The 21,113-nt window shown below is 44.2% G+C and overlaps 1 long non-coding RNA gene across 1 annotated transcript; it reads left to right on the forward strand.

Annotated features, from left to right (window-relative positions):
- The first annotated feature begins 11,094 nt into the window (after nt 1–11,094).
- On the forward strand, nt 11,095–19,454 carry LOC122463084. The gene is made up of 3 exons (XR_006286066.1): nt 11,095–11,746; nt 17,311–17,476; nt 17,940–19,454. It is a non-coding gene; the product is annotated as an uncharacterized LOC122463084 (long non-coding RNA).
- Nucleotides 19,455–21,113: the final 1,659 nt, after the last annotated feature.

A 21,113-nucleotide genomic window follows, 5' to 3' on the forward strand; every position in this document is an offset into this window, starting at 1 on the left:
GCTGGCAGCCCAGACAGATCAAAAGCAAAGAAATGTTTCCCAAGAAAGAAATAAAATATCTGAATATCTGGGGAAGAAACCATCCAAGAGGTAGTGGGAGGAGAATGGATGCTACCATGTCCCCTTTGAAAACACCAGTCAGGGATCTGACTGCAAGAGACCTAGAGGTTATATAATTGTCCCCTGTCCTGGTGCATAGGTAGGGGGGAAATGCTTTCTTGGTGGTTTGTGCTTATTGAATTCAGACCTGCAGGGTGTTGATTTTGCAGCCTACTTCATATTAAATGAACCACAGGGTTGCATTTGCGCACAGCATTGTGAGCCAAGTACTGCAGATTTGTCTGGTTCTGTTTTCACTGTTGGCTGTCATTCTGTAACATGCTGAACATTCAGGACTCTCTTTTGGATGTATGAGGAGCCAAATCCTCGATCACCTTTGCTCATCCACATCAGAACCTCTGAAAATTGTCTCTGTAAATTAAACTAACTCATCATTCAGCAGATACTTAAGAATAGCAAACACATTCCCAGCCATCGAGTTTGGTCTGTGAATGTTTTGTAAACAGGGGAAAGGTGCTAAACTCAAAATGAATATTATTTCCAATGAATAATGGCCAAAATGTTCAAACATGAGGGTCTAAAAGCTAGGCACTTAAATCCAGATTTAGACACCTCCATTAAGTGCTTCTGATTTTCAGAGTTGTTGAGCAACAGAAAATGTCATAATGCCAGTATATAAATCCATGGTACACCCACACCTTGAATACTGCATTCTGGTCACCCCATCTCAAAAGAAGATATATTAAAATTGGAAAAGGAGCAGGGAAGTGCAACAAAAATTATCAAGGGTATGGAACAGCTTCCATAGGAGGAGAGATTAAAAAGACTAGGACTTTTCAGCTTTGAAAAGAGACTACTAAGAGGGGATATGAGAGAGGTCTATAAAATCATGACTGCCATAAAGAAAGTGAATGGGGAAGTGTTATTTACCCCTTCACATAATACAAGAATCAGGGTCACCCAAAGAAATTAATAGGCAGTAGGTTTCAGACAAATAAAAGGAAGTACTTCACACAATGCACATTCGACTTGTGGAACTCATTGCCAGGGGATGTTGTGAAGGCCAAAAGTATAATGGGGTTCAAAAAAGCATTAGGTAAATTCATGGAGGATAGTCCCTCAATGGCTTTTAGCCAAGATGGTCAGGGCTGCAACCCCATGCGCTTTGGTGTCCTACACCTCTGACTGCCTGAAGCTGGGACTGGACGACAGGGGATGGATCACTCATCACCCTGTTATGTTCATTAGCTCTGAAGCAACTAGCACTGGCCACTCACAGAGACAAGATACTGGACTAGCTGGATCATTGGGCTGACCCAGTATGGCCGTTCTAATGTTATCTGAAGCTCGGTCTGAAGTCAATGCTCAGCATCTCTGAAAATCAAACTACTTATTTAGGCGCTTAAATGTGGATTAAAATGTGGGATTTTCAAAAGAGTCTAAGTGAATTAGGAGCTCAAGAAAAGAGTGACTCCTTTTAGACACCCAGTTTTGAAAACTGTAGCCAGTTAGTCCAACTATGGTTGTTGTTTGTTTCCTCTTTATTGCCTGAATAGTTAGCCAAAGTTCAGGAGCCTGCAGGTTGTTTCTGTTAGGATCAGAAGTTGATGATGGAGTCATGTATCTTTGTTGCAATCCTGTTTGTTCACAAAGAACGTACAGAGTGGTGGTTCCCTGAACACAGCAGGAGTCAAACTGCAGAAGATAGTTTCTCTGCTCACGGTTCTGACCCTTTTTCAGCCAGCACTCAGCCCCCAAAGCTCTGTCTCTCTAGGATTTACTCAGGCCCATGCTCCCTCTTCATGTTCAGACCGGGGCAGGACTGTCCTGGCTATCTCTCCCTGCTTCTCTGGTCTTTCTCTCCCTCCCCCAAACCATAGTCACAACTCCACCAAACAATGCCCCACAAAAACTGTCCACCCACTTAGTTCTAATTCCTGAGTGGACTCACATGTACCTGTGTTTTGGTTTGAGGCCCGTATACGTTACATTTATCCGGAATGCTGTTAGACTCCCCAGTTTCAGCGAGGTTTAACCGTGCCTGTAACAGTATAATTATTTGTAGGCTGCCAATCAAGGTTCAAAGCCCTTTTGTGTTAGGTGCTGTACACACTCATACTAAACAAATGATTCCTATTCCAAAGAGCTGACAATAGAAGTCTGAGAGATCTCAAGTGAACGTCGCTGAGTGGGGCGCACAAGATGATGGTGAGATGTATTTGGTCAAATCTGTAAAAATTCCATGCTTTCTAAAGTATCGGGGGTAGCTTTGTTAGTCTGTATCCACAAAAACAGCAAGGAGTACGGTGGCACTGTAAAGACTAACAGATTTTATTTGAGCATAAGCTTTCATGGGTAAAAACCCCACTTCTTCAGATGCATGGAGTGAAAATTACAGATGCAGACATAAATATGCCATGTACATTGGCCAATCCGGACAATCCCAACGTAAAAGAATAAATGGACACAAATCGGACATCAGGAACGGTAACATACAAAAGCCAGTAGGAGAACACTTCAGTCTTCCTGGACATTCTGTAACAGATTTGAAAGTAGCTATACTTGAACAAAAAAAACTTTGGAAACAGACTTCAAAGAGAAACAGCAGAACTAAAATTCATTTGCAAATTTAACACCATTAATTTGGGCTTGAATAGGGACTGGAAGGGGCTGGCTCATTCCAAAAGCAGCTTTGCCTCTCCTGGAATTGACACCTCCTCATCTATTATTGGGAGTGGACCACATCCACCCTGATCGAATTGGCCCTGTCAACACTGGTTCTCCACTTATGAGGTAACTCCCTTCCCTTCATGTGCCAGTATATTTATGTCTGCATCTGTAATTTTCACTCCATGCATCTGAAGAAGTGGGGTTTTTACCCACGAAAGCTTATGCTTTCTAAATCAACTCTGGAGCTATGGCAGAAGAATAAGCAGCATTAACTAGGCAGGCACGGCAGCCTGGAAGCAAAAAGGGATGGTTATTTCTAAGCCTACTGTGACAGACCCAGACCAGTGGGATACAGGAGTCTGGTAGAAGGCAAATATATTGGCCACTGGATGAACAGGTTTCTGTTCCCTGAGTGACCAGAGCAGGGGCTGCCCTAGAGCAATCAGGAACCTGCCAGAACCAATTAAGACAGGCAAGCTAGTCAAGACATCTGGAGCTAATTAAGAACTTTCTAGATTCAATTATGGCAGGCAGGCTAATCAGGACACCTGGTTTAAAAAGGACCTCCCATCATTTACTAGGGGGTCGTGCCAGGAGCAGGGAGTGAAAAGGTGTGCTGCTGGAGGAGTGAAGAGTTCAAGTGTGATCAGGCTTCAGGAGGAAGATCCTGCAGTGAGGATAAAGAAGGTGCTGGAGGGAAGGCCATGGGGAAGTAGCCCAGGGAGTTGTAGCTGTCACACAGCTGATACAGGGAACATTGTGGACAGTTGATATCCACAGGGCCCTGGGCTGGAACCCGGTGTAGAGGGTGGTCCTGCGTTCCCCCCCATCTCCCCAACTCCTGATTGGACACAGGAGGAGTTGACCTGGTCTGTGAGAAACACCAGAAGGGAAGGTCTAAATTGGAAAAGAATCTATCTGCCCTGTCCCCGACCCAGTAGGTGGGAAACAGAGACTGCGGGGATTGTTCTCCGTTTCCCCCATGCTGGCCAGTGATGCGGTTATCTGAGTGGACGGCAGGTTTGAGCCACTAGCAAGAGTGGCCAAACTGAGGGCTGCCGTGAATCTCTGAGGCGAGCAAATCCACCAATAAACACAGGACCCATCGGGGCAGAGGAGGAACTTTGTCACGCTACATAACAATTAACTTCGTGAGCCCCACCGGGTTTTACAGGAACTAATCAGGGCCATGAGCTCTGAGGTGCCGGAGCTAAACAAATGGATAAAAAAATAAATACATGTCAAAAAAACCTCTGTCTTTTCCCCATTGCTCCCTCAGTGGGTTAATCTTGGATCTGAATGAAAATGTAAGTGTGTCTAAATGTAGCCTTCTCCTGATAGGGGGAGTGGATATGTCATCAGTGATCTGTCAGAGTCAATAACATTCCACTGTCAGCCCAGGAGCTTTGCCTCAAGATCTAACATTTCTGTCTGAATTACCAGCTAATGCGCTGACAAATTGCCTGTGATTTTTCTTTTTTTCTCCCTGAGTGGATGTGCCTGGTCTGCAGATTAGGTAAACGCCGTCTCGCCCGGTGTGTAGCGGTGGCGGCTGATTTCCAGCGAGACCTTTTCCGTCAGGCTGTGGAAGTGGGAGGGTGTCAAGGTAACAGACAGGCAGCCAATGGGATTACACAGGAAAGGCTGCAGATGTGTTCTGGCTTAGGCCTGCAGTAGAACAGCTGCAATCCGCTCCCTGGAAGCTACTCCCCGATTAGGAAAACGAGAGGTGGCGGGGGAGGGAGATTCAGAGAGTGATAGGATTTTGGGAGCGGTATTGTAAATGTTTCCTTTGCTCATGCTATGTTTTGGGGATCGGGGAAACCACATTCAAATCATGCTACTATAACCTATTGTGCTAAGTTTTACGTAGCGCAAGTGTGTAGGTGGCTCAATGCATCAGTTTCCTGGCTTTTCATCGGTGAAGAGGTGCACTCAGGTGCTGACTGAGGAGACACATTTTAGTGAAGTTAGTATTCACACTAGTCCCTTGAAGACATTTGTCCTTGGCATAAAACTACTGTGTGATATTGCAGTCTCTGTTCAAAACTGGCCCGGCAGTGGTAAGGTGTTTTAGGTCATGCTTGCAGGGCCTTGCCAGAGCCCTGTGATGAACTCTGCCTCTGTACATGTCTCCTCTTTGTCTAGCTGTTAGTCCCTCTCTTTAATGTACACCTATCTTTTAAAAATAATGGAGGATATACTCCTTTTACCACAGAGACTGCAGGGCACATCTTACAAAGCAATGGTAGCCACTACTGGAAGGCATTCAAAGAACAAATCTCTGGTTCTAGCCACAACTACAGGACATCAAAAGCACAATCAAACCTAAGCTTCACCAGCTCCAACTGCCTGGTCTCTGCCTTACTGAATTTGCAATGGTCTATTTGTGAGTTTGCTGTAGAGATAAGGAGGACTTGTGGCACCTTAGAGACTAGCAAATTTATTTGAGCATAAACTTTTGTGAGCTACAGCTCACTTCATCGGATGCATTCAGTGGAAAATACAATGGGGAGATTTATATACATAGAGAACATGAAACAATGGGTGTTACCATACACACTGTAACGAAAGGGATCACTTAAGGTGAGCTATTACCAGCAGGAGAGCGGGGGAGTGAGGGGGGACCTTTTGTAGTGATAATCAAGACGGGCCAGTTGACGGGAACGTCTGAGAAACAGTGGGAGGTGGGGGGGGGATAAACATGGGGAAATAGTTTTACTTTGTGTAATGACCCATCCACTCCCAGTCTCTATTCAAGCCTAAGTTAATTGTATCCAGTTTGCAAATTAATTCCAATTCAGCAGTCTCTCCTTGGAGTCTGTTTTTGAAGTTTTTTTGTTGAAGTATTGCCACTTTTAGGTCTGTAATCGAGTGACCAGAGAGATTGAAGTGTTCCTCAACTGGTTTTTGAATGTTATAATTCTTGACATCTGATTTGTGTCCATTTATTCTTTACGTAGAGACTGTCCAGTTTGACCAATGTACATGGCAGAGGGGCATTGCTGGCACATGATGGCATATATCACATTGGTAGATGTGCAGGTGAACCAGCCTCTGATATTGCGGCTCATGTGATTAGGCCCTATGATGGTGTCCCCTGAATAGATATGTGGACACGGTTGGCAACAGGCTTTGTTGCAAGGATAGGTTCCTGGGTTAGTGGTTCTGTTGTGTGGTGTGTGGTTGCTGGTGAGTATTTGCTTCAGGTTGGGGGGCTGTCTGTAGGCAAGGACTGGCCTGTGTCCCAAGATCTGTGAGAGTGATGGGTCGTCCTTCAGGATAGGTTGTAGATCCTTGATGATGCACTGGAGAGGTTTTAGTTGGGGGCTGAAGGTGATGGCTAGTGGCATTCTGTTATTTTGTTTGTTGGGCCTGTCCTGTAGTAGGTAACTTCTGGGTACTCTTCTGGCTCTGTCAATCTGTTTCTTCACTTCCGCAGGTGGGTATTGTAATTGTAAGACTGCTTGATAGAAATCTTGTAGGTGTTTGTCTCTGTCTGAGGGGTTGGAGCAAATGCGGTTGTATCGTAGAGCTTGGCCGTAGACAATGGATCGTGTGGTGTGATCTGGGTGAAAGCTGGAGGCATGTAGGTAGGAATAGCGGTCAGTAGGTTTCCGGTATAGGGTGGTGTTTATATGACCATCGCTTATTAGCACCATAGTGTCCAGGAAGTGGATCTCTTGTGTGGACTGGTCCAGGCTGAGGTTGATGGTGGGATGGAAATTGTTGAAATCCTGGTGGAATTCCTCAAGGGCTTCTTTTCCATGGGTCCAGATGATGAAGATGTCATCAATGTAGCGCAAGTAGAGTAGGGGCATTAGGAGACGAGAGCTGAGGAAGCGTTGTTCTAAGTCAGCCATGAAAATGTTGGCATACTGTGGGGCCATGCGGGTACCCATAGCAGTGCCGCTGATTTGAAGGTATACATTGTCCCCAAATGTGAAATAGTTATGGGTGAGGACAAAGTCACGAAGTTCAGCCACCAGGTTTGCCGTGACATTATTGGGGATACTGTTCCTGACGGCTTGTAATCCATCTTTGTGTGGAATGTTGGTGTAGAGGGCTTCCACATCCATAGTGGCCAGGATGGTGTTTTCAGGAAGATCACCGATGGATTGTAGTTTCCTCAGGAAGTCAGTGGTGTCTCCAAGATAGCTGGGAGTGCTGGTAGCTTAGGGCCTGAAGAGGGAGTCTACATAGCCAGACAATCCTGCTGTCAGGGTGTCAATGCTTGCGATGATGGGGAGCCCAGGATTTCCAGATTTATGGATCTTGGGTAGCAGATAGAATACCCCAGGTCGGGGTTCCAGGGGTGTGTCTGTGCGGATTTGTACTTGTGCTTTTTCAGGGAGTTTCTTGAGCAAACGGTGTAGTTTCTTTTAGTAACCCTCAGTGGGATCAGAGGGTAATGGCTTGTAGAAAGTGGTGTTGGAGAGCTGCCTAGTGTTGGAGAGCTGCAGTGTTCATATTCCGACCTATTCATGATGACGACAGCACCTCCTTTGTCAGCCTTTTTGATTATGATGTCAGAGTTGTTTCTGAGGCTGTGGATGGCTTTGTGTTCTGCACGGCTGAGGTTATGCGGCAAGTGATGCTGCTTTTCCACAATTTCAGCCCGTGCACGTCCGCAGAAGCGCTCTATGTAGAAGTCCAGTCTGTTGTTTCGACCTTCAGGAGGAGTCCACCCAGAATCCTTGTTTTTGTAGTCTTGGTAGGAAGCTCTCTGTGGGTTAGTATGTTGTTCAGAGGTGTGTTGGAAATATTCCTTGAGTTGGAGGCATCGAAAATAGGATTCTAGGTCACCACAGAACTGTATCCTGTTCGTGGGGGTGAAGGGGCAGAAGGAGAGGCCCCGAGATAGGACAGATTCTTCTGCTGGGCTAAGAGTATAGTTGGATAGATTAACAATATTACTGGGTGGGTTAAGGGAACCACTGTTGTGGCCCCTTGTGGCATGTAGTAGTTTAGAGAGTTTAGTGTCCTTTTTCTTTTGTAGAGAAGCAAAGTTGTAAATGTTGTAAAAGTGTTGTAAATGACTTGTCTAGTTTTTGATTTTCCATGAAGCATGATTCGTTTCTTGAGCACTGTGGCATCTTGTGTCTACAATTATGATCTTGGAATAGGACCATGAATAAGGAATGGGGAAAATGAAATCCTCATTCATGTCATCATCATCTTCTCTTACACTGGCTCTTAGTTTCCCATGGACGTTTTCTCTCTCTGTGTCTCCTGACTCCCCCATTCAGTCTAGCCACTGTTAGTGTGCCACCTTTTTCTTCTACAGCTGTTCTCATCTGGAGCAGCCTCATCGCTCCACTACAAATGACTTTCCACCTTGTTTCAAATCTCAGAGGAAAACACTGGTTTTTGTCCCACCTCTCTTCTTGCAATTTATTATTTAACTCCATCATTATATTATTCAAACTCTGTGAAATATTTTATGATAGAGTGGGTATGAAAGATATTGCACAAAACACACTTGTCTTGCTATAGACTGGGGGGTTATTGGTCTCAAACACATTTTAGAGCAATGGGACTTTGGAAGCTAACTCCCTTAGACTTCTTTTGACAATCCCAGCCCTGTATAACTTTGTAAAGTTCTAAAACAAAGATGAGATGTGTCAGATTATTACACTTCCAGTCTCGTAAGAATGGTTTTAAAAAACCCACTTGGAAGACAATTATGGACGTGCACGTTATAAAGACATCTAGATGCTTGACAAATGAGCCGTGGCAGCAGAATATTCTTGCATTATGCTAAGGAACCAAATGACTAAAGGCAGAGGCATTTATAATCCTTCTCAGGCATCCAAATAAACACACAGAGCAACCAGTAGTAGAAATGCAGTTTTGGAAGCTTTTTGAGCAATTTCAAGGTAGGCGCATTGATTGTTTTTTTATTACATGTGCAGTGCATAGTGTTTGAAGTGGGTGAGGGGAGAAAAACAATGGGGCGTTGCAATACACAGCATCATACTTATAAGTAATTATTAATTATAAGTAATTAAAGCAATGGAAGGAGAATGATAAAAGAGGGATTTAGGGAGCTTTGCTACTCGCTGGAGCAGCTATAAATATTTGGAAATTGATATGCAATGTACATAAATAAACTTATTATGATGGAAATTAGCAGATATCACTGCAAACTATCATTGCTTATAAAAATAATTTGTCACCTTTAATTCCAAGGGGATTTTATGCATTATTTGAAATGCACAAAAGCAAATCAAAAGGTAATCCCTTTGTTTTTTAAGTAGCATTATATGTGCTGAGGACCAGGAAGATAAAATCTTTAAAGAAGCCATGGAAGATGGATTGCATTTAGGATAGACTGGAGACCCAATGAATATTAGTTATAGCAAAGCCACAGGAAACAGAGATAGGGAGATTAAATGGTAGGATTTTCAAGAGCTGCAGTATGTGGACATATTTAGCCAAGGATAAGAATGCTAGATGGCATAGAAATGAAGCTGTCATCCTGTAGTGGCTGATTGAGGCTGTTCACTCATAAAGATCCTTTCAGTTGGAAAAAGTCAATAAAGAATGTTAGAAGTAATTATCAGTGTGACAGCCAACGCCCTCAGCTGTATTGTTCATGAGGTGTGATGTCAAAGGCGAGTAATAGTTTTAATTATTCATCTAGAACACAAAAGCCTCGTTAAGAGGGCTGGAACACAGATGTAAAATGTAAGGACTGATTTTATTATCTGTTACGGGACTTACAGAGAAGAGATACAGCTATATAGACGCAAGGCTTTGTAGATAGTTAATATAAAGCATATTTTCTGCGGATGTATCAGAATATGCAACACTGTTGGTAAATTGTGGTACCAATAAAGTTGTTGTTGTGCAAGGCAAATAGCATCCAGACTGTACAACTTTCAACACAATCTGAATTCTACGCTGCAGTTTGTAGATGGGCCTGAAGAATGAACCACCCTTTCTGCACCTCCCAAATCAGCCCCTCAGGCTAGGGTAGAGGCATCTTGGCAAAGCAAGTGGAGGAATCAGTACTATCATTGTCTGCACTGTACCCATCCTGTGGGGAAAGAGAAGATTTCGTACGTGTAGGACTGTCAACCTGGCTTCTTGCACAAGCACTGAAATTAACTTAAAACCTCTTTCTTTACATTCCCCTATTCCTGCCCCCACATGGTTTTAATTTTCCTGGGAAACTAAACTTGCAAATTCAGAAATAACACATAACAATAGGCTAATGTTCCCATTACCTCCAGCGTTGCCAAGGCTAACAATGTTCTTGTGAATTGCATAATATCTGGTGTTTTTCTTAAAGTCCCAGCTCCCTGGTTCACGTGATTACGTGAAAATTTCAGCTTTTATTTTTTAAAAAGTAAGTTTAATGGTTGCAGAGAATAGCTTGAAAATGTGACCCAATTGTACCCCAACGGCTCAAAAAACAGAAAGCAAATAAAAAGCACCCAATATTTATCACTTGAAAAATAATCTCATGCTAGGGTTGCCAACTGTCTAATCACACAAAGCCAAACACCCTTGCTCCGCCCCCTTCCCTGCCCCTTCTCTGAGGCCCCACCCCCTCCCTCCATGCCCCCCTCCCTCCTTTGCTTGCGCTCCCCCACCCACACTCACTTTTGTTGGGATGCGGGCTCTGGGCTGGGACCAAGGGGTTCCGAGTGTGGGAGGGGGCTCCGGGCAGAGCCTGGGGCAGGAGGTTGGGATGCAGAAGGGGGTGCAGGGTGCGGGCTCTGGGAGAGAGTTTGGGTGCTGAAGGGGGCTCGGATGCAGGAGGGCGCTCAGGGCTGGGGCAGGGGGTGGGGGTGCAGGCTCTGGGAGGGAGTGTGCAGGAGGGGGCTCGGGAAGGGGGTTGGGGTGCGTGCAGGAGGGGGTGCGGGCTCCAGCCAGGCAGCGCTTATCTCGAGTGACTCCCGGGAAGCAGCCAGCATGTCCGGCTCCTAGGCTCAGAGGCGGCTTCAGGCTCTGCCCCTGTCTGCAGGCACTGCCCCCGCAGCTCCCATTGGCCAGGGTTTTATGTGGTGTTTTTATAGAGAAGGATGGCCTTGTGATTACAGCACTGATCTGTGCTTTCAGGGATCTGGGTTCAATTCCTAGGCCGGTCATAAACCTCTAGTCTTGGTCAAATTGCTTAATCTCTCTGTGTCTCAGTTCCCTATTTGTAAAACCAGGAGATGAATGCATCTTTTCTTCTACCCTGGATTAAAAGTAATTTTCAGCAGTGACTTGCTAAGCAACAGGTACTACTGCAATACAAATAACAATAATGATAAAGAAGACTTGAGTCACTTATTACTTTCTCTAAACGGGTGCCCTGTCCCTTTAAGAGCAGGCTCGGGTCAGCCCATCTCAGCGCTAAGGTCTGGTCCTTTACAGGCAGGCATTGTCAGACCTATAGTGCCCTGGAAGGATCATGTGACTGCAAGCTAGCAGCAAACCCTGCTGGGATATTGGGGCAGGTTTGTATAAGGCAAGCTCTGTGCTAAGTCTGAAGAGACCATTGTTGAGGCAGGACTTGGTGTGGGACTCTCAACTGAGGGAATTAGAAGAGGAACTGCAGCAGCTGTTGGGAATCTCTTCTTGTGAGGGGCCCAGCAGTGGTTTGTTTAAGCCCAGGGAAGATGCCTGAGCCACAAGATCTGTGAGAAGGAGCCCTGGTGGGCTGTGCTAAAGCATTGGGGTGCCTGAAAAAGAGACTGGTGATATTGGAAGTGGTGCTAAAAGCTGTAAAGCAGAGAGCATTGTAGGTAAAGGGCAGCCAACTCTTTCATGGCTTTCAGTCCCAGGGCTTTTACTGATTAGCCTGGGGAGGGTGGATCTTGATTGGCAGCCTTCTGCGCTGAGGAGTGAAGGCTGTGGCCCAGAGCAAGCTAGAGACAACTGTATCTTGTTTAGGAATTTTGTTGACCCTGGAAGGTCAGAACTTAATTGCTTTGCCCAGAGGGCCCAAGACCAATGGGAAACTGAGGCCCCGAACTGGAGTGGAAACTGAGGCAGCAGAAACATCCTGATGCTGGACCAGGTAAGCGGTGCTTGTACATACCCATTTCTAACAGCTAGGGGTGCTGGCTAGGTTCTGTGATGTGGGGGGGTGGTCCTTAAGAAAGCTAAGCATGAATCAATATAAACCCTTTCATGTTATCTGTCTAAGATACCACAATGATATTTCCATGATGAGCCTGTGTAGGTAGGAATGTCATCGAAAATTTGCCAAGTAAAGTGCATGAATGCTGTTTCTCTTGCCATTAAAATTTCATGTAAAAGTACCACAGAGTGCTCCTGTGTCCTATTTATAGATATCTATCTTACTGCCTTCAACAACATTATTAAGCTCTTTTACTACAGAAAGCTAGCCTGAAAATGAGTCGACCTGGTAAATAAAACATGCACTTGTTTTTTCTACCATACTTAGCTCCACAGAGAACTATTCTGAGTGTATGTTTTCCATATATTTGTGTCAACACATTATTATATATGCCTACATCCATAGTAAGCCAGTTGTGTTCATAGCACTGACTTGTCAGGACTGTGCTGGGGGTGAGGAGGAGTAATGGGCATGGGGCACGCACTTATTGTGTTCCTGATCTCAAAGCCTAGAGAGGCTGTGCAGGGGCTCCAGGGAGGCTGTGTTGAAGTCCCTGTTTCCCTTTGCTGTTTAAGGGACCTTATAGCTCTCACAGTATCACTGTTGTATTTCCCCACTTAAAGGATTCAACCTACAGTAAAAAGAGGACTTAAAATGCTTGCTAACTATTTTGTTAATCAAGGTTTTCTGCTCCATATTATTAACGAGGCAAATCAAAGCAAGAGTCTGTGGTGCCCAGAAAACATCTGCTCGACAAAAATGAAATGCCAAACAAAATGGAATTCCCTCTGTGGCTCATTTTCATCCAGCTGTGCCTGACTGAACAGGAATGATGGGAGGCAGTTACCCTTTTTCTTTAGACTGAGAAAGAGTTTGGTGGGTAACCTCACGGACTTTGCTGACCAGTCCCTAGTGATACAGGTCTCGTGCTAAATTCCTACACAGTGAGCCACCAGTTTGTACACATGTGCAACCCTGCTGAGGCCAAGAGCAGTGTGCGCCTCGGAGATTGTAAAGTGACTGCTGGTGCAATCATACACTGACCTTGTGGGCATGCTTCTTGATCTTGATTTCCCCCCGCCCCCTCACCTCACCTCACCTCTTAAAGGCCATCGCAAAGACTGGCATTTGCACCTCCTGTGAAAACAAGTGAGTGCTGGACATCACGAGAGCACCACTTTCTGTTTTGTTTTGTTTTGTTTTGAAGTCATTCATCTCTGCAGCTTAATTATTGGGGTATTTAAAAAAATGGAGGCAACATGGCCTAGTGGTCTGACCTTCAGCAAGTCACTTTCCCTCTGTACCTTAGTTTCCTATCCCATCCTCTGTTTGTCTTACCTGTTTAGGCTGTAAGCTCTTCGGTGCAGGCACTCTCTCTCACTGTGTGTTTGTATAGCACCCAGCACATCAGCCTGTTGATCTCAGTTGGGGTCTCTAGGTGCTTCTGAAATGCCACTGCTGTTGCCTCATAATAAGAGTGGAGATTGGCATCCCCGTGTGGGGATGCAGCTAGTACCCCAAAACTTGCACTCTCTTTATCTGCAAATGGATCAAGGGTGCAAACCTAAATACTTAATACCGTAATCAGAGGTGTAAGTAGTGAGAGTTCCACCTCAAATTTGGGGAAGGGGGGAAGGGAAAAAAGAGAGGGGGATCACACAAAAGAAAGGTCACCATTTTGAAAATTTTGCCCAGGGTTTCCAAAGTCCATGCTGCTGTTTATCCTGTGAATAGGTCTGAAACAAAAGCCCTATAATGGCGTCCCCAGCTGATTAATAAAAAAGAACAATAATCAAGTTTCCTTTCTCAAGAAGCATATGATCTTCCCAAGGTTGTCACTGACAAATGTTTATGGCAAATGCTATGTAGGGGTGGGTGCAGCAGTTCAGATAAAATAAAGAACTGGCCTAGTTTGGAGATATTTATTTACACACACAAACTACACTGAAAGAACATTATTAAGGTTGCAAAGTCAAGCACTCAAAAGTTAGGCAATCCATCTGCTCCTACAAAGCTGTTTGAACAGATTATTGTCCCACTGGACAGATTGCCATACTGCAATATTGTTAACAAATATCACTCACAAACAACTGATACAAAAACTTAAAAATCCAAACAAAACAATCCTCTTGCAGCTTGCATGGCTCATTCTTTGCATGGAAGATGCTTCTATAGAGGTGCAATCAAGACAACAATGGAGAACATTTTGCAGCTCTTTGTAGGGGAAATTACTGTACAGGTACAAATCCCAGTAATAACAGTGATTACAATCAGCCTATTTCCCCATGTACTCTGTAGAAAATTCATCCCAATTGTGTGCACTGTTGTGCCCCCACTTAAAATCTGTGCCAATAAAAGGGTAGCAGTGTTGCATCAGCTTGTCTTTTGATGTCTGAGTTAAGTGTCATGGATGCCTTTGGTGCACTCTACCAACACCAGTTTTTGATACTTTCCGCTGTTTATAATGTGCTGTTAGTAGCTCTGGAGACGATTGAACTAATCTTATACAAGTTTATGCCACTGGCTTCCGCTTGTGTCATCCCTGTATTTTCACTTGTGCAAGCAAGGGGAGAATCTGAGCCTATGCCTGGAGAACTTAGAAGGGTGGGCAGATGTGGGAGTGTGACCAGATATGCCTAAAATTTTTAATTATACATGGCAGACAAATTTGGGAATATGGAAAAGTATTGCAGAAAGGCAAAAACTGTTCATCCATTTGCACCCTCACCCTTGTAGATAGGCAGCTATCCAGGTCTAAGGGAAGATTGTTTTGAAAAATTCAGGATAGCTCATTGCTTTGATCCCTTTACCTCCCTGCATTATAAACACAGATTGGGTCAGATTTTCAAGTGCTGGAAGAGAGGGACCCTCCTTCGATGTCAATCGAGCTACTCCCACATCTGCTACCTAGAGACCTGGCCCGTTGTTTTTATATTTGCTTATCCAAAAACCCTCATAAATGGAATTTCCAGCATTTACAATTACTCTGCAACTGGACAGAAATGTCCTCCCTCAAAATACAGTAGAATGAAAAACCCAACTGCTGGGGATTAAAGCTTCTACCGTCTTGTGTGAATTTAGACATCTAAAAGATTAATCATCTTTTTGCTCAGCTGTGAAGACACACATGAATTTTGTTGCCAGCTAAATGCATAGGGCTGGCCCCATTTATTTCAAAGCTACAGGATTAATAATGCTCTGCCGTCTCAGTTACAAGTTGAGCAAGTTATTCCCAGGGGTGTCTCATAAAGAGCAGAGACAAATAAAATGGACAGAAGAGTAGCTGGTAGACTAATCTGACACTGATTAAGGCTGTGTCTACATTAGCCCTTTCATCTGTTCCTGTAAACAGATGCTGGCATAACTGGATCTCTTGAGACACCATGTGGAGAGGGGCAAAGGACTGGGAGTCAGGGAAGTTGGGTTGTATTCCCAGTTCTGACCTTCTGTGTGACCTGGGTTACGACACTTGGTCTTTCTGTGCCTCTTGTTTCCCCTCCCACTATTTGCCTGTCAGATCTATTTCGAGTGTGAGCTCCTTGGGGCACAGACTGTCTCTTGTTATGTTTTTGTACACTGCCTGGCGCAATGGGTCACTGATCTCAGCGCCTCAAGCCATCACATGGTTGTTTGCCTGTAATTAGGTACCTCCATCCCCATGTGGAAAGGACACCATAAGCACCTGTAGCTGATTTGTCCAGTCTTCCTTCTTCCTAGCTCACTAGAGACATCCCAGAGTACACTGTCCCACATGCTGCTTGTTATGTACGCCCTCTGAAGTCTCTGTCCCACTGGTGCACAATGGGACAGCTGTCCTGCATTTTTCTGAAGGTGCCGATAGAGAAGGTGTGACGTGGCATGGTAAGCACAGACCCACAAATGTAGCTGTGATACCAAAAATCTCTGCTGGGGGAGTTGTTACTTGAAATTGGTCAAGGTGACCATGCCTCTATCATAAGTTAAACAATCACGAGTACAAGTTGTGATATGGGGAGGGTTAAGACCTCCCCAACTTGTGTGCATCTAGCAATGGAATTGCAAAGTAGATGCACACTGGGACACTCACAGCTGTGTGCTCCTAATGTCTGCAAAGCTGACCCATACTGTACCTCACTGACTATCCACCAGCCAATGTGTTGTAGGAATGTAAAGCACACTCACTTTCTTTTACCCTTTTTTTGCCCCACAAAACTGAAGACTGGGGCACATCGGTGGTCAATGTTCAAAAATCAATTCTTCTCTCAGTACTCAGGAGAGGTGTCAATCCCTTTCTGTGAGGTGTTAGTAAGTGGTGGAGAGAAACCTCTTGTGCAGATGATTTCTACTTCCTCACAGATTTTATTATTGGGTGCCACGCTATAAAGAGGAGAGAGAATATGATACCAATTTTTTCCTCGTGGTTTTTGTTATTAAAAGGAAAGCGGAAATGGAGAGGAAGGCTAGTGCAGTGGTTAAGGTGCTAGCCTGTAACTCAGGAGACCTGGGTTCAGTTCCCTTCTGTGTCACAGACTTCCTGTGAGACCTTGGGCCAGGAACTTAGGGTATGTCTATACAGCAAAGGAAAAACCCGCGGCTGGCCTGTGCCAGCCAACTCGGGCTCGTGGAGATCAGGCTGTGGGGCTGGTTCATTGCTATATAGACTTACAGGCTTGGTTTGGAGCCTGAGCTCTGGGACTCTCTGACCTCAAGGGTCCTAGAGTCTGGGCTCCAGTCCAAGCCAGGAAGTCTACATAGCAATGAAACAGCCTGCAAGCCTGAGTCAGCTGGCACGGGCCAGCCGCAGGTGTGTAATTGCTGGATAGATATGCCCTTAGTCTCCTTGTGCCTCAGTTCCCTAGCTGTAAAATGGAGATAATAGCATTGCCCTGCTGCACAGCAGTGGTGATAAACACATAAAGATTGTAAGGGACTCAGGTACTACACTAATGGCCATAGATGGTGGAAATAAATAGGTCCTGAATTAAACCCTTGAATATTCCTCACACAGCAGGGCATGCTACTACTTTTAAAGAAACTGTTTCTACTCAGGTGAATATGAAGGCCCTTCATTTTCTGCCATCATCCTGCAATGCTCAGTCTCCCCAACCGTCAATCCACCCCACCGGTGCTTGAAAAAGACTGCACTGATCTGACGCTTATCGATGAAGCTATCTTCCAGGCACTGTGTATTACAGGCAGTAAGTTGTGTTGTGCAAAGGATTCTATGGCTAGGGACTTTTTTGACTCCATCTCCAAGGTGCAGTGCAGACCCATCTACTTCATCCGTCTCAGGGAATGTGCTCTGGTCCTAGTGTTCTGCTGATATTGAGAGCTGCTGGGTTAGTGCAGTGCAGCATTTTGAAACACCAGCTGAAAACCAGGCTGGTTAAGTTAATAGCTGAAGATAGTTAAATTCACTACTCCATCCTTCCTTTTCCCCACCCTAAGCAAAAGGATTTTTTTTTTCATTATTTACTCTACATTAAGTTTTATATCTTATTTTAGATCCATTCCTTCTCTAGGAATCCTGTGTGTGTAACTGCTCCAACTTAGCCTGCTTTGTGGAGAATGGCCAGTTTCAGCACTGCCTTGTAAATTCTTTAAACACAACAGGATGGTCCCGTTTCTCTGAGCTGACTCCCATACATTGGTGCAGTCAGGGCACTGGTGTGTCCAAATGAAATGCATGTAAGTACAGAAGAATCTTTCTATGGTTAGCTTATCCTGTATGCTGTGAAACCTCCCTTCACCCTGTACTGCATGGCTGCGTGTTCCCTCCTGCTGGGTGGCTGGGGAATAGGTGGACCTTGACTTCACCATGTGACTAATTGGCCAGTGCAGCGTCACCAGCGGCAAGTATTATCCTTTCCTGCCTGCCCGCCCAATTTCAGGAAGCAGGGGAGTAATTATGACTGGGAGGTGGGTCTGAATCACAATGCTTCCTCCGGGCGACACAGCTGTACTAATGGCATAAGCCAGCCCTCTGTGCATCTGTTCCAGGCCCATTCTGCCTATGTGGAATAAAGCACGCCACACATACATGTTAACTTTATTTAACATACAGCTGTGATCCTGCATTAGTGAATTATATCACACTTTTTTGTAACCAAGAGAGGAAAGCAGGAGACTAAAGTGATATTTCCATGTTTAGAGTACAGGTCTGCTGCTTCCAAAAGGTTAAGACTCTTAACGTGTGCAAGTGGAATGGGGTGAGAACCAAGGCAAAATCTGCCTCTTGTCATCGTTGGAGCACCGATACCGTGGGAAGTCCAATATAAAAGTTCCAGCCATTAGAGTTAAAAAAGAGCCCTGATCTCGTACAGCAGCTGATCCAAATAACCTCGTCAAGTGAGTGCTCAGAGGACTTACACATTCACTGTAACAGTGTGTCACTCTGCTGTGGAGCGAGAGAGGAGCCGGAGACCAGAAAACTTACAGCTCTGAATAAGAATCTGAATCCAAACATCACTAATATGGGAGGTGAAGGGCTGAGGTGGGCTGGTTTGAGTCTCTCTCACACTCGAAGGGATCTGGGCTTTTGGAATCATTAACTATAGACCTGACCTAAAGCCCATTGAAGTCCATGCAAAGACTCTAGTTGACCTTAAGTGAGCTTTGGAGCAAACCCTCTAACTGGAAATTCACCATCCTAAGGGATAATGTCTAGGTATTGATACTTGGAAAAAATGGATTCTGGGGAAAGGGAATCTTCTGTGTTCCTGCTGGAAACCTGGGGGTCGTCCGTCCCTCTAACACTCTGCCTGTGTACACCATACGTTCTGGCTGACATCGAATGAACTGGACTCCTTTGAGAACCTGCCACTGTTGCTCCACGTGGGGTCCCTGCTCAGGAATTCCTCCTTGCGCAGCCTAGGTGCACTGCCTCCAAGGCGTCCCAGTTCCTGAAGATCCCAGGAAGAACAGAAATCCAGCCTCAGTCTCTTGCATGCCAATTCAGACAAGTACTAGTCAAACACATGCTGTTAACAAGCTAAACAGTATTGCCAACAACATTCTTCATTTCCTTTAGGATCCAAAAGAGAAAAAGTTAATGTATAACCACATACACGAAAAAAGTTATCAAGAGCCTTGGCCGTTGTTTATACATTTAGATGTTGTGATTAAATTACATACATAATGCATAGTGTTTGTAATACATTATTAATAATAATAATAATACTGTCTTGTATTATTCAGATATAAGAAGCATGCTCCCAGTGATGGTTCATTGGTCTGTTCACACACAATTTTCGTACATCTCTAAAGATTACCATTTTAACAGCTTTCTGTATGGATACTGCCAGGCAGTTACATTTAACAGTGCATAAATCTAATTCCCTCTGCACTCAATTTTCTCGGGCAGCAGAATCAATTTGAATCTGTCAGGATTTTATTCTAAAGTCTATTAATGCCTCCTGCCTTTTCCTGTCTTCTCTCTCTCAACAATCTCATTCTTTCATGAATTCACTCAGCTGCAGAAAAAGATGGCCTTCTGCTACAAACAGTCTTTTATCTCTTTACAATGAAACCTAATTAGGCATGAAGGAGACACAGAGGGTCACAATTAGCCATCCAGCAATAAAGGTTAACAGTTGTGAAATCCTATAATAATGCTGTTGAACTTTGTTATTATCAATAATGATGGACTTTGACAAGGTCAATTTCATTATTCTTAACAGCCAAACACCTCTAAGGCACTTAACATAGCTATCACATTAACATGTCTTCCCAGCCTTCCCCCATATCCTGGGTTCTAACGCTGTAATTGCTAACACACCATTGGGCGGCACAGCCCATTGGATAGAATATAAATAGGCTTGGAAGGATTAGGTTTTTATCTGTAAGTGTTGATGAACTTTTATTTCACTGTACACACGCTAACGGATGAAAAATATTTCCGTTGATAACAGAAATTTACAGATGGGACAAATCAGAAAAATGCTGCTTGAGAAATGATTAGAGTTTGATCTAAGGCTATTTACTTTGTAGATTCTGACATGTGATGTTGACAGTTTGTGGTTTTTACCAGTTATAAAGCTTTAACTTTTTCAATCTCAGCATCTAGTGTCATTAAATAATGACCCCCCTACCATAATTTCCCGCAACTGTGAGAATTTAAATCAACAGAAATCTTTAAAAAAAATGCTTACAACTAAACATTGATATTATCCATCAAAATGATTTAAAAAAAACCGAAACCTGAATTCCGTAAAGCCAAAATATAAGGCATGCTCTATTTCTCTTCCCCACCCCCACTTGGGTTCGCTTCCTCTAGTTGTTACTTGTTTATTTGTTGCAGGTAATTATCAGCAAGTATGATTTCTTTTCTATGTTTGAATTAAATGATTGCACCAGATAAAAACTTAGTTGGGGTGGTAACAGGAAAATAACACAAAGGCATGTTGATAAAATATTCTTAAGGGTAGACTGGAAATGGAGACATTCACTACTGTTAAAAGCAAATTTATTGACAACTGGTGATGGGATTTGCGACATTTTCTAGGAATTTATGGGGAAAAAAATTCCCACCTGATTTAATATGGACCAAAGCAATCAGGTTCTTTTGAAATTGCTCTTAAAATCTATAGAATTTAATGGATTCTTTCCAAAAAATGTTAGAACCGCCCTATAGAATGGTGTGGTCAACCTGCTGATGAGTACTGTAGGTTAATATAATAACTAATAAATAATACAATTTTAATAGGTCCCTTCCAGAAGGGAGATCACATCTGTGACTACTGAGCCTGCAACATGGCACTCTGTTTTACTCCATGGGAAGATATTGTACTATGGACACGTTCTTTTCTGGTCTGCCTGGGCCGGCATACTTCTGCCATGACCTTCCAGCTCAGGTCTGCATTGCATCACACACACTCTTTGCATACGTGGCTCTTTTACTGTGATATGAATGGAAGGTCTGCACCTGGGAAGGTGGAGAATATGCAGTAGAGATAAGTGCTGCCACCTGGAAAAGTGAATCCTGCCTTATATCTTGTTGGATGCGGTGTCCTTCCAGGGGATAGGAGCAATAATGGGGCTTTTGCAAGCTTTCCCCTGTTGCCTCACGTGTTCCTCTGGGTTTGTTGTTCATTGCCATAGCCATTCAGTATCGCTGAATGATGTATACGTCTTGTTTCCCTTAAGCAGAAAAATGCTGACTAAAAAGATGCTGATAAAGAGGCTGCACATGCCCAGCTGGAGAGAAGCTGGTGTCTGTCTTATAGGCAATGGAAGGCTGAGTTTCTGCCTTTCGAGAGAGTTTCAATTGGATTTTTTTAAACTGTCCCTTTTGGTTTCTCACCAAGCTGCGCTGAACCTTATAGAA

The sequence above is a fragment of the Chelonia mydas genome, chromosome 15, assembly GCF_015237465.2.
Source record: "Chelonia mydas isolate rCheMyd1 chromosome 15, rCheMyd1.pri.v2, whole genome shotgun sequence".
NCBI lineage: Eukaryota > Metazoa > Chordata > Testudines > Cheloniidae > Chelonia > Chelonia mydas.